Source organism: Schistocerca serialis, chromosome 5 (genome assembly GCF_023864345.2).
Source record: "Schistocerca serialis cubense isolate TAMUIC-IGC-003099 chromosome 5, iqSchSeri2.2, whole genome shotgun sequence".
Lineage (NCBI taxonomy): Eukaryota > Metazoa > Arthropoda > Insecta > Orthoptera > Acrididae > Schistocerca > Schistocerca serialis.
In genome coordinates this window covers 300,957,723-300,979,239 of record NC_064642.1, presented here as the reverse complement: position 1 = coordinate 300,979,239, position 21,517 = coordinate 300,957,723, and the positions used below count along the sequence as shown (strand labels likewise).

Sequence of the window (21,517 nt, the reverse complement as noted above, 5' to 3'; positions counted from 1 at the left end):
AGTAAGCCACGACGTGATGCTCAGCTTCTTTCTTGCAGCGCCTGCTGTTGCAGTTGGGTGAGTATCTCCTTGACATTTGCTCGCAGTAAAGCCCCCTTACGCTTGGCAAGAGCAGCTTCTATATTGCGCGTCGTCGACCGAGAAAGATTTCCGATAACTTCCTGGGGCAGAGAATGACAGGTTGATTTCTTTCGTGTAGACTATCGGTGGTGCCTGAGAGCTAAGTAGTTGTGCAAGCAAGTCGCACACGGGCGAGTACATAAATGTTCTGTCAATGTGAAAGCTTCAGTAGCAGCTATATCCGCAGCTTATAGAGTAAGACTAGTTCCACACTGAGGTCCACAAGGCACTGATAATACCGTACGCTAGTACAGTGTAAGGATAAAGTTTTCAAAACAATGCTATGCCTACAAAGTGACCTCATTCTCCCGCTGTGTGCACTGGACGCGCACCATTGGTCTGTTATATACTATCGTTGCCTTCTTGCGCCAGGATATACTATATTTGTCACCACAAATTCGTTGAAACAAGATACAACTATTCTAGTTCTATAAACTGAATAACAACTCCAATCAATAAGACCATAACAGCGCTCCCTCCACTGTAGAGTGAAACATTCACTCTCAGATCAATCCCCTACGCTTGTTAAACAATATTTAAGCCATTTACTTCCTTCCAGGAACATTAGTCTTGCTAATATCAGGATTGGTGTTCACGAACTAGATGAAGTTAAGAACGTAAAATATCCCTTGACGAACCGAGCACGGAGGACATAAAAAACAGACTATCACTGGCAGAAAGGGCATTTCTGCCTAGGAGAGCTCTACGAGTATCAAACATTTGAGGAAGAAATATCTGATAATATAAGCTTGGAGCCCAGCATTCATGGTAGTGAAACATGGATTGTGGAAAAGCCGGAAAAGAAGAGATTTGAGATCTGATGCTGCAGGAGAATGTTTAAAAGTAGATGCACTGCTAAGGTAAGGGGTCGGGAGGTTCTCCGAGGAGTCGGCGAAGAGAGGAATATATGGAAAACACCGACTAGACCAAGGTACAGGATGGTAACACATCTGTAAAGACATCATGGAATAACCTTCATGATGCTAAAATGAGCTGTAGAAGTTAACAGCTGAGAGTAAGAGAGAGTGGAATACACACAGCAGGTAATTGAGGACATAGGTAGCAATTGCTACTCTGAGATGAAGAGGTTGGCACGGGAGTAGAATGGAGTTCGTGGCGAGTCGCATCAAGCCATTAAGAAGAGTAATAAAGACAAAAAAAGAAATGCAATAGCATTTTTGTAATTTCAAAAGTAGGAGGCAAATGCTGGTTGAATTTAAGCTGAGAAGACGAGAGTCCTGCAAATGGTGCCTCATAAATAAATGGAAAACCTTCGTTACACCAAAACAAGGACAAACGTCATTTAAATATATTCCATCAGTCCAAAAAGTTTCAAGGCTTGATTAATAAGAAAATAAAAGGGTGAAATGGTGGCTTGAATGCTTCATATTTTCTGTTTAGTCTCCTCCCACTTAAGTACAACCCACAGAATGTTCAACCAACCAAGTGAAACTCTCAGAAAAGTCCCATTCTTTGAGATGCTTTTTACTCTGGTCGCCTCATTGCCCTGGTTATGTCGTCAAAGAGGTGACCCTTCAAGTCAATTTCTGCATTTCGTCATTCAGAAGTAAGTTCTTATCGATAATACCAAGTCTCGTGATCCACGGTGATTTTTACCAGATAAGAATTGTTCGCATTTCGGATTTCAGTCAGTCTGTGAGAGGCATCGGCGCGTCGTTGATTTGCTTAACACTGCCCGCTCACAATTACCGGTAGAATGCAGTTCTTTTGTTTGCAGTTGTTAGTTCATGTAGTCAAGTAATTACAGCGCTGACGTCGCTTATCAGTCTCAGAATGATTAGGACGGACAGTGTATGACCTAATAGGTTTCGTATCTCAGTTACTAACGAAAGAACACTGTAAAATACCACATGACATTTTGGCAATGTCGTCCCGTACGAATTGTTCGCAGAGTATCAGTGGCTTTGTCGTTCTCTTACCTCTACAAATGCATGAATTCCAACATATTTAAAGTTCATATTTTGACATTCTTTCACTTGAAGATTGAAAATATTAAGATTGGTAAGATATGCTGCTCATAAAATTCATCCTCTTCTACCTACAGATAAGCGATCGTAGACATGAGCCATTGTGTCTCGAAAAATATGATTATAACACTTGTGCTTCATGTTGTACAAAAGACATGGTTCAGTTTATTCCATGTTCCATCACCATTTCATTTTTATCGATAACATCAATAACGTATTTTTTTTTAATATCTTGAAGGGGGCGCTTAGGAAATTACGTTCACTTCAGTTTTTTTCAACGTTTCAATGGTAGCAACCGCCATCAAAGTTCATTCAAGTATTTTCGATTTTGGCCATATTACGTTTGTCTCTCTACAGTGTCAAAGAAAACTGCCATATTGTGTTCTCTTGTTATTTTCATGTTTCAGTAGATACGTTCCCTGCGAATACAATGTTTTTTTTTTTTTTTTTTTTTTTTTTTTTTTTTTTTTTTTTTTTTTTCCATTCATGTTCAGACGTTTCGCCATGTTCTGTGCACCTCCTTTTGTTATTCAGTTCAGTTTTTACTTCTGCAGCAATACCCAGCAAGCCACCTGTGACGGAGGGTACTAATTGTGCCACTATCTGATCCCCCTTCTCTGTTCCATTCGCGAATATCGAGTGGGCAGAAGGATTGTCGGTAGCGCCTCTCTTGTAGTGTCTGCTACTGGAGTTTGTTGAGCATCTCTGTAACGCTCTCACGCCGACTAAACTAACCAGTAACCAAACATGTTGCCCTTCGTTGGACCTCCTCTATCTCTTCTAGTAACTATACGTGGTAAGGTACTCAGTAGTCGGTCGAACTGGTGTTTTGTAAGCCAGATCTTGCTTACCTGAGTAACATTTCCTTAATATTCTTCCTCTGAATCAATCGAGCGTCTACTTTTCCTACTCTTTGCTTCATGAAGTCATTCCACTTGCTCCGAATGGTTACTCCTATATATCTAATGATAGATACTCAGACTTTAGCGGAATTTCGCTCCTATGCATGCGCTATATGTCAACTGGCAGTCCCCTCACCATTCATCAGTCATCTCCAGATCCTTTTCAAAATCGGTACATACTTCTGGCGTTGGTGAAGCCTTATGAAGTTTCCAATCGTTTCTACTATATCATTTACATACATGGTATAAAGTAATGGTCCTATCACACTCCCTTTGGGTACGCCTGTGGTCCTAACACACTTCCTTGGGGTACTACCGAATTACCCTTACATCTATCGATTTTGTTCCGATGAGAGTGACGTGGTGAGTTCTGTGCAAGGAAGTCTTGAAACACAAACCTGGCACTATATTTGGTAATATCGTATTTTTTTCACTAAGAGGCAGTGCGGGACGCTGTCAGCTGCCTTCCTGAAATCAGGGAACACCGAATCAGAGTGAACGCTAACGTCTACAGCACTGTGGATCTCATGGACGAACGTAGCGGGCTGAATTTCGTATGCTCTCTAGACGCTAATCCATGTTGATTTTTAAGGAGAAGATTTGGGTTTTCCAAAAACGTCTAAATAAGTTAGCTTAAAACCTGTTCCAAGGTTATGCGCCGACCGCTGTGCTCGAGCGGTTCTACGCCTTTCAGTCCGGAACCGAACTGCTGCTGCGGTCGCAGGTTCGAATCCTGCCTCGGTCATGGATGTGTGTGTTGTCCTTAGTTAGGTTTAAGTATTTCTAAGTCTAGGGGAGTGATGACCTCAGATGATAAGTCCCATAGTGCTTAGAGCCATTTGAACAAGGTTATGCAGCACATTGACGTTAGCGGGATAGGCTTATAGTTGTGCTCGCCTGTCTACGATCCTTCTTAAAAATGGGAATAACCTGTGACTTTCTCCAGTTGGTGGGTATCCTTCGCTGCTCCAGCGGCCTACGACTAACTGCTGCTAGAAAAGGAACAAGTTCTTTCGCATAATCTCAGTAGAATCTTACACGTGTCTCATCTGGTACTGACACCTTCCGACAACTATGCTGTTGTAGCTGATTTTCTGTTCCACACTCACTTATCTCAGTGTCTGCCATTTCCATGTTCGTACAATGATTGAAACGTGGGACCGTACTATGAACTTCCACGGTAAAATAATTTCTGTAGACTTAAGGAGGACCCAGACAAAATGTTACAAATGTGTCTATCTGTGCACAAGCAAAGGAAAGAGTTTAAGGAAAACGAAAATCTATGAAGACAGAGTCTTTACGAAACAGTTCTAATTTATTTTGATAAGATTTAGACTTGGGCAGAATAGAGTTGTTCTCTTTTTATCAATACGTGTTTCTGGGAATTGCCCCAATTAGTAGATTTCCTTTACTTTCTTAACGGAACACGCTGTTGTTCTTGTCGCTGACTGTAATCTGCAATACATCCGACATGTCAATTCAGTTTCCCTTCATTTTTGTTGTTTCTACGTTCTCAAGACTCCATTAACCATATTCACGAATACTATCTGTATGAATGTTTGTGGAATACTTAACCGTTCCAAAATGCGGAAAAACTTAATGTTTCATAAATTATAGTACACTTCTTATTTTCGAACGTAATCTTGACAAAGTGAAAATCACTAAAATTACAGATGACCAATTGTATTGAAATATCAGATGTAGTACAGATTAGGACGTGGATAACAGGATGCGCTGTAAGGAATATGAAGAGAATAAACGGATGTTGAGATTTAAAAGACATGACCTACACACGCATAAGAGAAAACAGATAATGCAAGATTTTGCTCAAGCCAGAATCTTACTGAAACGTATTTAGTGCCGAAGTACAGATTAATATAAAAGGGGCTTTTATGAAAAAAATTTATCTCAAGGTGATTGAAGAATATTTAATTCGCAAACACAGAAAAACTGCTACAGAAGCATGTAGTCAAAACTGGTTCGGTGTGAGATGCTGGCGAACTGTCAACACAACCTGATGACCTGTTGCAGAATAATTATCATGAACACTGCAGCTGAGACAAAGTATCTGTTGGTCTGAGTATGTTATCACTGTGGAATCAGCACTCAAAGCAAGCAGTAGAGCTGACCAGTTTTTACTAATAATCCATTCGGTCTAAATGTAAGTAGGAAAACTGAACTTTGTTACTGAATAAGAATCACTTCTTTAGATGACAGCAGAAAATAGCTTCTCTTCAGAGGCACAGTTTTTTACAATGTTACTAAGGAGTAAGAAGGCTATCACGTACGGAAGATATATAACATATGATATACACTGAGATGACAAAAGTAATGGGATACATCGTAATATCGCGGTGGATCTCCTTTTACCCTCACTAGCGCAGAAACCCCACGTACCCGCCAGCTGGTACCCACGCCTCGCCTCAGTTAACCGTATGGGGGGGGGGGGGGGGAGGGGTTGGGGGGGTGTACAGGGTGGCGACGGTAAGGGCATCCAGACTGCCCTTCAAAATTAACAACACCAAATCAGTATTTACAAACCAGACCCCGCAAGCCAGACAGGATTAATGCTTGGAAAGAGAGAAAGAGTGCAGAAAACCTACGTGGCATGGAATCAACGTGTCATTGGAAGTTCCCTGCAGAAATACTGATTATTTTTTAAGTCATCATTCTTATAGTTCGTTTGATGCAGGTAGTTATGAATCCTCTCCTGTGCCAACCTCCGCATCTCACTTATGTCTCTAATTTTTTTCTGGATGCATTCCAATCTCTGTCTTCCTCCACAGTTTTTGCCCTCCACAGCTGCCACTAATACCATGGAAAAGTGGAAATTTGTGGTAAGGGCTATGGGACCAAACTGCTGATGTCATTCCCTCATGTCGTAAAAGATGTCATACCATTGTACCCCTTCTTACTGTAAGTGTTTTTCCACATGTTCTTTTCCTCGCCCATTCTGCTGAGAACTTCCTCACTTTTGACCTTATCAGTCTCCCTAATTTTCAACAATCTTCTGTAGCATCACGTATCATATACTTCGATTCTCTTCTGTTCCGCTCCCCCGCAGTCCGCGTATCGCTACCATAGAATGCTTTACTCGAAACGTATAGTTTCAAAAATTTCTTCCTCCATTCAAGGTATATGTTTGATACTAGCAGACTACCCTTCGCCAGGAGTGCCATTATTGCCAGTGGTAGTCGGGTTTTTATGTCTTACTTCCTCCGTCCTTCATGGGTTATTTTGCTGCCTTCGCAGAAGGATGATTTAACTTCATCTACTTTGTGATCATCATTCCTGATATGATATTCCTCGTTGTTCTCATTTCTGCTACTTCTCATTACTTTCCTCTTTCTTCGATTTACTCTCAATCCGTATTCTGTACTCATTAGCCTGTTCATTCCAATATGCATCTCCTGTAACTCTTCTTCCCTTTCACTGACGATATAAATGTTATCAGCAAACCTAATAATTAATATCCTTTCACCTTGAAGTTCACTTCCGCTCTTGAACTTTTCTTTTATTCCCATCATTGCTTCTTTGATGTAAAGATTGAACAGCAGGGGTGAAACGTTACATTCCGGTCTTATACCTTTTTAATCCGAGCACTTCACTCCTATGGTTCCCTCTTGGTTCTGATACATACTATAGCTTACACCAATTTCTATCAGGATTTCGAACGTCTTCAAACATTTGGCATTGACGAACGCTTTTACCAGGTCGACAATCGCTATGAATTTGTCTTGACTTTTCTTTATACTTGCTTTCATAATCAGCCCCAATGTCAGGGTTGCCTCTCTGGTGCCTTTACCTTACCTAAAGCCAAACTGATCTTCATCAAACACATCCTCAGTTTTCATTTCTATTCATCTATATATTATTCTTGTCAGCAGCTAGGATGCATGAGCTATTAAGCTCATTGTGCAAAAATTCTCACACTTACCAGCTCTCGCAATCTTTGGAATTTTGTGGATGATATATTTCCGAAAGTCAGATGGTAGGTAACCAAACTGACATATTTTACACATCAACGTGAATAGTCATTTTGTTGCAACTTCCCCCAATCATTTTAGAAATTCTGATGTAATGCTATCTATCCCTATCTGATTTTAAGTCCTCCAAATATCTTCTAAATTCTGATTCTAATACAGGATCCCTTATCTCTTCTGTATCGTCTCCTGTTTCTTATTCCACCGAGTCATCAGACAAGTCCTCCCCCTCATAGAGGCCTCCAATGAAGTCTTTCCACCTATCTGCTCTTTACTCTGCATTAACAGTGGAATTCCCCTTGTTTTCAGTTTCACAAAGAGATAGTCCTTCCAGCCACCAGTACTTTCTCGATTTCTTCAAGTTCTTCATGTAACCATTTCACCTTTGCATCCCTGCACCTCCTATTTATTTAAAATTGAAACAAATGAGCCCTAGGTCTCAATTTTTAGTCTTATTAACCAGTTTTCAACACTTCTAAGAGTGCCTTCATCAGAATTAAAACGTTTAAAGTGGCTTGTAATATAATTCAGGATTTATGGGAAAAGAATTTTTTTTGTATAAGAAAGTGTAAGTATTGACTAACATACAAAACCGAGATAGTAGTTACATGTCAAGTCTCTGTCTTGTATTGTTAGTCAGTACTTACACTTTCTTATACAAAAAATCTCTTTCCCATAATTTTGTAATTATGTTACAAGCCACTTTAAACGTTTAAAGTGTTGAAATCTCGTTAATAAGATTAAAAATGGTGACTGAGGGCTCATTTGTTTCAATTTTAATTTATAAACGGTCACTGAAAAAAGCAGCCATTTATAAAACTTTGTTTTCCTCTTTATCTCACTGTGAAGTGTCCTGTATATCTGTCTTGCTTTGGACATTCTTGTACTTCCTTCTTTCGTCTGTTAGCCGAAGTATTTCTTGTGTTATCCACGGTTCCTTCGCAGTCACCTTCCTAGTAGCTATATTTTTCCTTCCAACTTCTGTGGTTGTCCTTCGTAGAGATATCCATACCTCTTCAACTACACTGCCTACTGAGCTATTCGTTATCACAGTATCCACAGCGTCATAGAACTTCAATCGTACCTCTTCACTCCTTAGTACTTCTGTATCCCACCTCTTAGCTCGCTGATTCTTCCAGAGTATTCTCGTCGACTCCAGCCTATTCTTAATCACTTTTAAATTGACACCTGAGTCTATATCTGCTCCGTGGTACCTCTTACAATGTGGTATGTGATTTGGGAATCTCTACGTGATCATGATCTAATGTAACTAAAACCTTCCCGTATCTCCCAGCCTTTTACAAGTATACCTCCTTCATTTGTGATTCTTGAACAGAGTATTAACTATAACCAGCTGAAACTTCTTGTACAACTCAATTAATCTTTGTCCTCTATCATTCCTAGCACAAAGCCCATATTCTCCCGTAACCCTTTCTCCTGCACCTTCCCCTACAACCACATACCAATCCCCCACAACTATTAAATTACATACCGAATCACCCGTTCAAAATCCTCACATACTTTCTCTACTTCTTCATCATCGGCTTGCGACGTTGGCATATATACTTAAACTATCGTTTCTAGTACTAGTTTGCTGTCGAGTCTGATGAGAACAACCCTTTCAGTGAACTGTTGACAGTATTCACTCCCTCACCTCTCTCTCACTACCTTCCTATTCATAACAGCGCCTTCTCCTTTTATGCTGTTGATATTGCCCTGTACTCATCTGAGTATAAATGCTGGTCTTCAGTTTCACTTCGGTGACGCCTACTTCCAGACTGAGCCTTAGCATTTGCAGTTTCATATTTTCTACCTCCACCTTCAAACATCTGAAATTCCACGGTCTGGCTCAAAGAACGTTATGCTTTGCTTGATTATTCAACCCTTTTCTTATGACCACCTCCCCATTGGCAGTATCCTCCCATAGATCCGATTGGGCAATATTCCTGAATCTTTGGGCAATGAACTATCATAATGATACTTCTTCAATCACAGACCACATGTCCTATGGATAAACATTATGTGTCTTTAATGCAGTGGTTTCCATTGCCTTCTGCGTCCTCATGACGTTGATCATTGGTGATTTTTCCACCTTTAGGGGCTTTAGAGTTTGCCTCTATAACCCTATATAGTAGCGAGAGTGTTGAAGGTACAGGATTTTGTGCACCAACTGATCTCTTGATCATGTCCGATAAATGTTTCATGCTATTCAAGTCGAGCGATCTACGTGGCCAAATCATTCGCTCGAGCAGTCCGGAATGTTCTTCAATTATGGACCGGTTTAGGAACATTAAGTCATGAATGTCAGCAAATGGAGTCCAAATAGCCGAAAGTCACCATTCCCAGTCGATGGTCGCTTGAGTTTTTCCAGTACATTCCATGTGAGCACAGTCCACACCAGTATGAAGCCACCACAAGCTTCCACAACTTCGTTCCATGGCTTCTTGGGGTCTGCGCCACACTCGAAACCCACTATCAGCTCTTACTAACTGAAATCGGGGCTCATATGACCAGGTCACGAATTTCCAGTTGTCTGTGCTCCAACCGATAAGGTCAAGAGCCCAAGAAATGCAGTTTCCTAGTAGTAAAGGCACTCGCGTCGGTCGTCTGCTGCCATATCCTATTAACGCCAACTTTCGTCGCACCGTCCTAAAGGATACGTTCGTCCTAAGCTCCGCATTGATGACTTTTGCTGTTATTTCACGCAGTGTTGCGTTTCTGTTATCACTGACAGCTCTACGCAAAGGCCGCATGGTGACAGGTAATGCGTGAAATCTGGTACTCTTGGCACATTCTGGACACTGTGGATCTCTGAATCCTGAATTCTCAAAAGATTTTTGATATGGAATGTCCCGTGCCTCTAGCTCCGACTGCTGTTCCATGTGTAAAGTCTGTTAAGTCCCATTGTGCAGCCATAAGAACATCGGAAACCTTTTCACATGAATATCCTGAGAACAAATGACAGCTCCACCAGTGCACTGTCATTTTATATGTTGTGTACGCGATACTACTGCCGTCTGTATATGTGTATCCCATGATTTATGTCACTTAAGTGTAAATACTGCGATGTCTATCTTGACAATTGTAGCCTCAGCGATGGCGATGATTTTGGTTCTTCTGTATTCCAAATGGTGGATGATGTTCAGGCGATGGCGAGTCAATGGCCAGCTACATGTAGATAGGTTTGTGGGTGAGATAAAAAGTAGAGATGAGGGGTTGATTGATGGGCAGCTGATGCATGAACCTGGAGAGAGGAACTTTTATCTTTCTATTCCGAAGTTTGGGGCAACAGAACGTAATTTGGTTCTGCTTGTAATGGAAAATCCTTGAGGTATGTTCAGAGCGGAATGACAAGTTTATATGGGAGGATGCGAAATGAGAATGGGTCTGGAAGTATGTGCCTGTGGCATTAAGGTTTAATTAGTTGGATGACACGGGGTCGCTCAAAGCAGTGGGTTTTTGGGAGATCTGGGGTTATGAAATGCACGTAACCTCTGTTCGGGGTGTGAGGCATAAGAAATAGTATGGGTGTGATGGCATATCAATAGGGCGGATGGGGACGATTATGCTAGGCACAAACTGAGACACGTATAGCGCGTGACGAGACGCAGAGCAGTGCGCAGTTTTGTAACTACACAGGTTTAAATTGCACCACGCAAATTGGAACACTACGCGACGGGGACGCGACACGCGCCTGCGCCAGGTTGCGGGGCGTTGTGGTTGTGGCCAGTTTCTCTCACCCCGCACCACGCGAACTCTGCAGGAGGCTTGAGGCGGGGAGAGGGAAAACAGTCCTGGTCACTTCGGCATGGCACATATGGGCAGTAGAACTATTGTCCATCCCAAAAATACAGCCTTACAGTTTACTGAATTTTGTTGTCACTTAGTAGTGCTTCGCTTTTCGCTGCTTAAGCGCTCCAAATCTTTTCGTTAGTATATAATAGTTTTCAGTTACATATATCTGTACAGAGTCTTGTTTTCTTTATTCGTTTGTTGAGAGCAACGCAAGTTCAATTACTGGTGAGACATTATCCACTGGGATTATATCTTCTGCCTCCACAATGGTCTCATTTCGTAAGAAGGGAGAGACGATTCATTGTGAAGGTAGTGAATAAGGAAGTAAACCAGGAAAGTAAAACAAGGTTATCTATATGCTGCCTGTTATGCTGGCATATCTCCACGTTCTGTTGCAAAAAGTCGAAACGGAGTAATTTCCACATATATGACTCCTTTGTGCTCCAGGTAAAAATCGTCCAAGATATGAAGTACATCACTTTCATTGTCATTACTTGGATATAGGTGTAATAAGAGAAATTATACACGTGACATCACATTTCCACTGCAAGCTAGAAACAATCGAGAAGCCCTCACGAATAACAATGTTTCAACTGGTTCGTTGCGACGACAAAAAGCATTTCGGTGGTCGCATACACACTGTCAGCTTTAATAAATAAATTATACAATATTCTACACAAATGAAGATGTGGTCGCCATTATTCCGGAAGTATGAGTGGGCTGAAAGAGTGTGGCAATTTCATATATTTAATTTGTTGAAATGTATTGCTGACAAAGGCGGATCTACTTTCATGACAATGTTTTTCGAACGACGAGAACTGTTCTGCTCGCTCGGCTAGCTTCCGCATTCCTGTCGCGCGCATTATTCAACGCTGTTGACAATACACTGACCGTAGTATTGTGCGATATATCAGTTGTTTACTTCTCTCAGTATTTTTTACGTTCTTTTTTATTTTACACGTGTAGCTCTGAAGGACTAAATTGAGGAGCAAATCTACAAGGTCGTGGAACGTGTCAGTACATCAAATGACAACATAAAAGTAATAACAGATAAAATATATATTGTTTTTGAACCCAAGAAGGACAAGACATAAGTTTATGTAAACGCAGTCAACAACATAACAGAGGAATCAGCTTAATTTTTCAAAGAAATTCTCCACAGAGTAAAAGGAGTAACCCGTGAGGAAACTCTTCAGTTTCAATTATGTGAAGTAAAATGATCAATTATCCTTACACACGCAGTCTTTTCAATAACTTTAGCAAACACAGATGGCATAGAAGTAGGACTGAAATTGTCTACATTACCCCTTTCTCCCTTTTTATAACGCAGCTTTACTACTGAGTACTTTATTTGCTCACGAAATTGACCATTCTTAAAGGAAATATTACAAATATGGCTAAGTACAAAGTTAACACATGCAAAACAGTATTTTACTGTTCTGCTAGATACTCCATCACATCCATGAAACTTCTTAATACTCAGTGATTTAATTACTGGCTAATTCTCCACCTTGTCAGTATCACTGAGGAGTATTTCAGACATCAGTCTCGGAAAGGCATTTTCCGGGAGAGTTATATGATTCCCTGTAAAAATTAAATTTTTATTTAATTCACCAACAATGCTCAGCAAGTAAATGTTAAATACTGTACATATGTCTGACATATCAGTAACAGAAGTATTTTTGCTGTGAACTGATTTTATATCATCGACTTTGTGTTGCTGACTAGACACTTCCTTCGCGACTGACCATATAGTTTTAATTTTATCCTGTGAATTAGCTATTCAATTTGCGTACTACATAATCTTTGCCTGTTTAATAACATTTTTAAGCACCTTCCAATACTGTTTGTAATGGGCTACTATAGCTCGAGTGCCGGCCGCAGGTTCTAGGCGCTTCAGTCTGGAACCGCACGACCGCTACGCTCGCAGGTTCGAATCCTGCCTCGGGCATGGATGTGTGTGATGTCCTTAGGTGAGTTAGGTTTAAGTAGTTCTACGTTCTAGGGGATTGATGACCTGAGATGTTAAATACCATAGTGATCAGAGATCAGAGCCATTTTAACCATTCTTTTTTTTTTTTTTTTTTTTTTTTTTAGCGCGATTGTGACTAGTAACATTTTCAGATAATTCCCGCTTTGTTCTACGTGAATCCTTATCCCACCAGTCAGCCACCTAAGCTGCCTTTTACTGCTAGTACCCCGTTTAGAACGTTTGAATGGAAATCAACTTTCAAAGAATATGTGAAATGTGTTAAGGAAAGCATTATATTTGTCATCTATGTTGTCCATTCTGTAAACATCCTGCCACTCTTGTTCCTTAACGAGGGTTCGAAAACCGTGTTTTATTCGCGAATCACACACGTTCGGCAAGCCATCCGTGAATGACCAGCGCCTGACATGTGCCTGTCATTCCGCCTGAAGGGTACGCTGGTCATATTTTAAATACTGTTCAGGTGAAGAAAAGGAACAAAATCCTTTGGTAAATTTCCATTCCAGTCATTCAGTTTTAAAATACTATGGGTTACTTGGATTCAACCAAATTCCAACGCAATTAGCTATTTATTTTTGTGTGAACTGCTAACGTCTTATCATTCGAAGAAGCATCACCATTTAGGAGTAAAGGCCACATTTCTCTTGATGACACGTTTGATTGTACTTCTTTTGCCAAAACACAGTATAATTTGCACAAACTCATCTTGCAGTAGCTATTGGGAGAGAATTTTTAAACAGAGTCTCTCATTAAACAAATAATTGGCGACCAGAGACCTCAATACCTCATTATGTCAGTTTTAAGTAAAATAAGAGGAGAAATTTCGTGTTTATTTTCGTACAGGGGAACACGTGTTTCACTAGCTGTCGATAACGTAAAGAATTACTGTCAGTGGAGTGAAAAAAATAAAATATGAAGTATAACTTCTAATATATCGCCGTGGATAAGCAAGTTCTGTGTGTTCAAGAATTGCCAAAATACTCTCCTTCTTGTGTGCTATCATTTGCCAAAACATCGTTTTGATGCATCGAGATTAGAATATTTCATTCTCGCGGGCGTGAGATCGGGAGTGAACGCTCAACATAGAAACCATTTTCTCAAGATCGGAGACAGGTAGAGACCTCTTCCCAAATCTAAAGAAATATTCAATATGGTAGCCACATTTACTACGAAGCAACATACAGTACAGTACGCACCAAACGCAAAACCATAGCAACACCAATTTTTCATTTCAAACTTTTCGAATTTTGCGCATTATCTGAGTAAAATGTGTATATCACAATATGTATGACCGTAAGCGAGATGATGGGCACTTCGCCACGATGATGAAGTATAACACTACAAGTAAGAATAATCAAATACTATTACCGAATAGTTTCTTTGAAATCGTTTCAGAAAGATTACAGGATAAGCGAGCTTCGATTCTGTCAGCGCAGAGCGTTGCCAACCGACGCGTGCAAAGTACCTACGTGTATGTCTCAATACCCGCAGGACCAGCGCGGCACGTGAAGAACGTACGCGTCGCGTTGTACTGTCTTGTCTCGTCACACGTGCTGTACGCATTTCAATTTGCGTCTAGCCTTAATGTAGGTTTGGAGAGAAGAGATGTAGCTTTGCGTTTATTGGAGCAGGTTGCTTGGGCTAGGTTGCAGGTGTTATTTATGGGTGACGGTTGTGAATACTGACATTTGTTGCGAAGTAAATTGGCGCTGTTTTGAGGACAAGTGGAACCGTTTTAACATTTTTGGGTAAAATGACTGTTATATGTTGGGTATTTGAGCTATCAGTATGAATAGGTTGGGTAGGTGGAGGCACCTTTGGTAATAATGTTCGAAACCTAAATGAAGTTCTGGGAATATGCAGATCTGGGAAGTGGGACTAGAGCTCTTGAAGATGTCCATGACTTTTCGGATCTGGAAATCAGTATTTGTGTCTGATTGCCGCACTTCACCTTCTGCATTCATAAGATCAACTTCTTTGATCACTAAATAAGTGGGCGCTGCTACAGGAAGGTTGTGGTTGTTTGGAGAGTGAGGGCTGAGTCGGGGCAAGGATACAGTGAAACCAAAGGTTAGAGCAGGGAAATTAAGCAGCAGGAGAAACTGCTGGCTGCAGTTTTGGCTGTTTTTGAGAAGTTAGTCCGACAGCCCATACCTAATGGAAATATTTTACGAACATACCTGACCACGTCTACAGTAAGCCAACCCGGCTAGCCGCGCGGTCTAACGCACTGCTTCCTGAGCGAGAAGGCGTGTCGGTCTCCGGCACGAATCCACCCGGCGGATTAGTGTCGAGGTGCGGTGTGCCGGCCAGCCAGCGGATAGTTTTTATGGCGGTTTCCCATCTACTTCGGCGAATGCGAGCTGGTTCCCCTTATCCCGCCTGTGCTACACTCTGTCGGTGATTGCTGCGCAATCACTGTCTCCACGTACGCGTTCACCATAATTACTCTATCACGCAAACATTTGGAGTTACACTCGTCTGGTATGAGACGTTCCAGGGGTGTCCACTGAGGGCCGAATCACACAAAAACCCTGGGTTCGGTGTGAGGTGGCGATGGGGTGGGCGTACTGCTGTGGCCTGTTGTGGGGTTGTGAACCACTGAGGGCTACAGCAGGACGAAGCCTCTCCATCGTTCTTAGGTCTCCGGTTTAATAAATACATACATACGTATCTACAGTATCATGATGTCGTCACAGCGACGATGGTTACTTATTTGTGCTGGAAAAAGTAGGAAAGAGAATTGTTAACATTTTACTTAGTCAATGAATGGACACCATTTAGTTCCAATATGATGGACGTAGAGAAATTAAGAGCAAAAATAAGCCCATTACAAATCGTGCTCTGAAAAGTATGTGACGAATAAGTGGATTACGGGCGCATGTGAACCACCCTGGTTTTTACAAGAGTCTGAAAATACAAAGGAAGTGGAGATTGTTGCACTTTCGAGTCAAAAAAGAACGTGGAGTTTTCGACAGGCTTAAGCTAGTAAAAAATTGTGCGTCTGCAAAAAGATCGACTCGCGAATCACCAAGAAGTTCCATCTTCAAACGTTAGCAAAGGAAGTTGCCGAGAACCAAGAAAATTCCGATCCTAAGAAAAATCGCTAAGAGCGCTAGAGGTTTCTTGAACAGTATTTTGTCGAGCAATACAAGTCAGAAAAACGAAAGGTGAATTTTTAAATTTCGCGTTCAAACAATGGTTCACACCGGTCCATCGTACAGACCACACCACAGATTGGCAGTCGCACACACTCCCTTACGGAGGACTTAGAAATAGGCTTCCCAGACATAGAGAAGCAACTAAAAGAATTGATAACAAACAAGCAGCCAGATCTGGATGGAATCCCAAGTTAGTTTCACGGAGTGGCACTGGCTCCTTACTTAACTCCCGTTTATCGTGAATCTCTCGCCCAGCGCCAAGTCCCAAGCGACTGAAAGAAGCACATGGGACCTATATAGAATGGTGAAAAACGAACATTCGAAATTAGAGATCGATCTTCTTAACATCGGTTTCCTGAGGAACTCTTGAACGCATTTTAAGTTCGCATATACTGAATACCTAGGAGAAATAAAAGCCTGTTTCCATGGATTTGGAAAGTTTCGCTAGTGCGAACCTCAGCACGCCCTTTTCTCGTACGGCGTCCTGCGAATGACAGATGAAGAGGGGCAAATGGGGGTCCATATTCCTACATCTGCGGAAAGCGTTTGACATTGTGAGCCACTTCAGATTGTTAACGACGGTATGAGGATACGGAATAGGTTTTCAGATAAATTAGGGTTAGAAGATGTCTTAAGTAATAGAACCCAGTACGTTTTCCTTGACAGTGACTGTTCATCATAGATAAAGGTATCGTGGCGTGTGCCTGAGGGTACTAATATACGGCCTCTCTTGTTCTCTATATAGATAAACGATCTGGCAGATAGGATGAGGAGAAATTTCCGACTGTTAACGCATGATGCTGTGGTATATGCAAGAGCAGCGTCGTTGAATGGCTGTAGAATGATATGAGACGACAGACGGAATTTCTGTTGTGACAAACGGCAGCTTACTCTAGAAGTAGAAAAATGTAAGTTAATGCAGATGAGTAGAAGAAACAACCTAGTAGCGTTCGAATATAGTACTGCTTGTAGTCTGCTGCTTGACACGGTCACGTCAATTAAATACCTAGGCGTAACGTTGCAAAGCGGTATGAAGCAAACGACCACGTAATGACAGTCGTCCGGAAGGACAATGGTCGACTTCGGTTTGCTGGAAGAATTCTACGAAAGTCTAGCTCATTTACGAAGCATACCGTCTATAACACACGAGCGACCCACTCTTAAGTACTACTCAAGTTTATGAGATCCCCGCCAGGTCGAATTAAAGGAAGACAGTGAAGCATTTAAGAGGCGTGCTGCTAGGTTTGGTACCGGTAGTTTCGATCATGACAGGGGTGCTACGGAGATGGTTCGTGAAATCGAATGGGCAAACCTGGAGGGAAGACGACGTCCTTTTCGGGAGACGCTAGTAAGAAAGTTGAGAGAACATTGACTTGCAGCTGGCTGCAGAACGTTTCTGCTACCTCCAGCGTACATTTCTCTTAAGGACTACGAAGTCGAGGTAAGAGAAATTAAAGCTCATACGGAGGCATATAATGGTTCTTTTTCCCTTGTTTCCATTGCAAGTGGAATAGGAAGGCAAATGAGTAGTAGTGACAGAGGGTATCCTCCGCCCTACACAATACGGCCACTTGCGCAATGTGTCTGTACACGCAGAGTGTTTTACTCTGGAAAGAAAATATTCTCTAACTAGCTGTGCTCTGCGATTAAACAGCTTTTTATTTAAAAAATTCACGGTCTTGTATTTATTGATATCTTCTATTACTCCATCTCCTCCTTCCGCCTCTCTCTGTCTCTCTCTTCTTTTTTCTTTTCTCTCTCTTTCTTCTCCTCCCCCTTTCCTGTGACCATGTCCTCCTACCCCCGTATCTCTCCATGTGATCACCACCACCCTAACAGAATGATGATGGTTCTTATTCCCACGGTATTGCTTTCCTGGTCGTAGCTAGCATGAGTACCAAATTTGATTGACATCGTTCCAAGCTTTTGGAATGAGCTTTTTACCCATGGATTTGCCTGCGTCCACACATTTCAGATAAATTTCAAAAGTATTTGACGTATTTCATGAGTATTAATACAGATATTTCATCTGTATTTCTACTGAATTTCGCCCTGCAGTTTCAGTCTGACAAAACTCACTGTTTATGACGTCATGTCTTCGACCTTGTATCGTACAGTGATATAATATTGCAGGTAAATGAAGTGTAGAATGTGTCTACTTTCTGCGAAATGTGATCTGAATAGAGTTAGTAGTAAAAAGTAATAAACGGAAATGTCACACTTGGTGAAGCAGTTATTCAGTCAGCTCAACGTTCTCTACGTAATATCTCCTGAACTATATGTCGTACAATGATAGAATTTTGCTGGTACATTCACTGGTACATGTGAATGCTGTCTGCAGAATGTGTGGCGTCGAACAGAAGTAATAAATTAAAATCTCATACTTCATGCAGTAGTTTTACTGCACGAACAGCGAAAATATTGTAAGCGATAAATGTTTTTCCTTTCATATTTTGTACCGGTGTTGTCAAAGAGGAAATGTTTCTTAAAGGTATGATATTATGTGTAAAGTTCATTGCAAGTGACTAAGTGCTATATTTTTCTGATACTGTATGGATAAAGTACGCGTCTTCGCGAGTCATGGGATACCCTTCTTTTTCACCCCGACTCCCTTTACAGATAGGTATATATAAGGTGGCCTATGTGTTAATTCAATGTATAAGCTGTCTCCATTCCAGATTTCATCCAGATCGCTGCACTCGTTTCAGCTTGAAGAAGTAACAAACACACACACAGACACACACACACACACACACACACACACACAAACTTCCGCATGTATACTGTACAGGATGTTTACGTAAGAGGGTGCAAAAAATTAACAGGACATAGAGGATGCTTCACAGAAAAAGTTGAGGTAGGTAACTTAAGGTTGGATAAGCCATGTTACACATTACTGTGTACTTGTTGATTTACATTAGTTACAATTAACTACAGATACCATCATTGGCACAATGAACGTACCATTTGTATTATATCTTACAAAATGCGCTGAAACTGACGCAAGCTTGACATCGGCGAACAAGGTTCTGACGCACCCTTAGGAATATTCCTGGTGTGTTTGGAATCACATCACAGGCAGCTACAATTCTGGCAACTAATTCCATTTCCTTATCGAATGTGGTCGCATACACAAGTGACTTTAGATATCCCAATAGGAAATCATGAAGGGAATTCAGGTCAGGTGACTTTGCAGGCCATGCAATAGAACCTCACCTACGAATACAGCGGTCAGGAAATACAGCATTACTATAGTTGTTCACATCCACACTCAAGTGAGACGGTGCACTTTCCATGTTGTATCCAGATCCTCTCACGAAAGACATGAGTTCATTCTCCAACAACTCATGTAGAACTCTTTGCACGAACTCAAGTACAAGTGACCATTCAAACGGCCAAGTAGACTTCCTAGCAATCAGGCTCGCCCTCGTTGTTTCCTTGCAGGAAATAAGAAAGGTATATGTAAATAAACAGCACACTAAGTGTAAATTTGTACTGTTGTTTGTTGTAAACATGCTGCAGAACAGTAAGGCTAGACAAAGCGGTAGACAAGTTATACTTCCATATCTCCTTAACCTGGATTCTCCGACCGCAGATGGCCTACCTCATATTGTTCAGTTGCGCATTCTGTATGTCCTGTTACATTTTTGCCTGTCCTGTCCTGTCACGTATACAGGGTGGTCCATTGATCGTGACTGGGCCAAATATCTCACGAAATAAGCTTCAAACGAAAAAAAACTACAAAGAACGAAACTCCTCTAGCTTGAAGGGGAAACCAGATAGTGGTACGGTTGGCCCGCTAGATGGCGCTGCCATAGGTCAGACGGATATCAACTGCGATTTTTTGAAATAGGAACCCCCACTTTATATTATATATTCGTGTAGTACGCAAAGAAATATGAATGTTTTAGTTGGACCACTTTTTTCGATTTGTAATAGATGGCGCTGTAATAGTCACAAACATATAAGTACGTGGTATTACGTAACATTCCGCCACTGCGGACGGTATTTGCTTCGCGATACATTACCGGTGTTAAAATGGGCCGTTTACCAATTGCGGAAAAGGTCGATGTCGTGTTGATGTATGGCTATTGTGATCAAAATGCCCAACGGGCGTGTGCTATGGGTGCTGCTCGGTTTCCTGCACGACATCATCCAAGTATCCGGACCGTTCGCCGGATAGTTACGTTATCTAAGAAACAGTAAGTGTTCAGCCACATGTGAATCGTCAACCACGACCTGCAACAAATGATGATGCCCAAGTAGGTGTTTTAGCTGTTGTCGCGGCTAATCCGCACATCGGTAGCAGACAAACTGCGCGAGGATCTCCAATCTCAAAAACGTCGGTGTTGAGAATGCTACAGCAACATCGATTCCACCCGTACCACATTTCTGTGCACCAGGAACTGCATGGCGACGACTCAGAACGTCGTGTACAGTTCTGCCACTGCGCACAAGAGAAATTACGGGACGAAGACAAATTTTTTGCACGCGTTGTATCTAGCGACGAAGCGTCATTCACCAACAGCAGTAATGTAAACCGGCAAAATATGCACTATTGGGCAATGGAAAATCCACGATGGCTACTACAAGTGGAACATCAGCGACCTTGGGGGGTTAATGTATGGTGTGGCATCATGGGAGGAAGGATAATTGGCCCCCATTTTATCGATGGCAATCTAAATGGTGTAATGTATGCTGATTTCTTACGTAATCTTCTACCGATGTGTGTCACTGCATGGCAGAAAGGCGAAGTACTTCCAGTATGATGGATGTACGGCATATAGATCGCGTGCGGTTGAAGCGGTATTGAATGGCATATTTCATGACAGGTGGATTGGTCGTCGAAGCACCATACCATGGCCCGGACGTTCACCGTATCCGACGTCCTCGGATTTCGTTCTGTGGGGATGTTGAAGGATATTTGCTATCGTGATCCACCGACAACGCCTGACATGCGTCAGCGCATTGTCAATGCATATGCGAACATTACGGAAGGCGAACTTCTCGTTGTTGAGAGGAAGGTCGTTACGCGTATCGCCAAATGGAGTGAGGTTGACGGACATGATTTTCAACATTAATTGCATTAATGTGGTATTTACAGGTAATCACGCTGTAACAGCATGCGTTCTCAGAAATGATAAGTTCACAAGGTACATGTATCTCATTGGAACAACCGAAATAAAATGTTCAAACGTACCTACGATCTGTATTTTAATTTAAAAAACCTACCTTTTACCAACTGTTTGTCAAAAATTGTGAGCGATATGTTTGTGACTACTACACGGCCATCTATCACAAAGCGAAAAAAGTGGTCCAACTAAAACATTCACATTTCTTTACGTACCACACGAATATGTAATAAAAATAAGGGTTCCTATTTTTAAAAAAGCAGTTGATATCCGTTTGACGTATGGAAGCGCCATCTAGTGGGCCAACCATAGCGCCATCTGGTTTCCCCCTTCAAGCTAGACGAGTTTCGTTCTTTGTAGTTTTTTCGTTTGACGCCTATTTCGTGAGATATTTGGCCAGGTCATGATCAATTGACCACCCTGTATTATAGTCCTGTGTAATAAAA

General features: G+C 41.5%; 1 protein-coding gene across 1 annotated transcript in view; it reads left to right on the top strand.

Moving 5' to 3' along the window:
- LOC126481912 (locomotion-related protein Hikaru genki-like) overlaps window positions 1–21,517 on the top strand; it is a 321,675-nt gene that overhangs the window by 246,556 nt on the left and 53,602 nt on the right. The window lies entirely within an intron of this gene.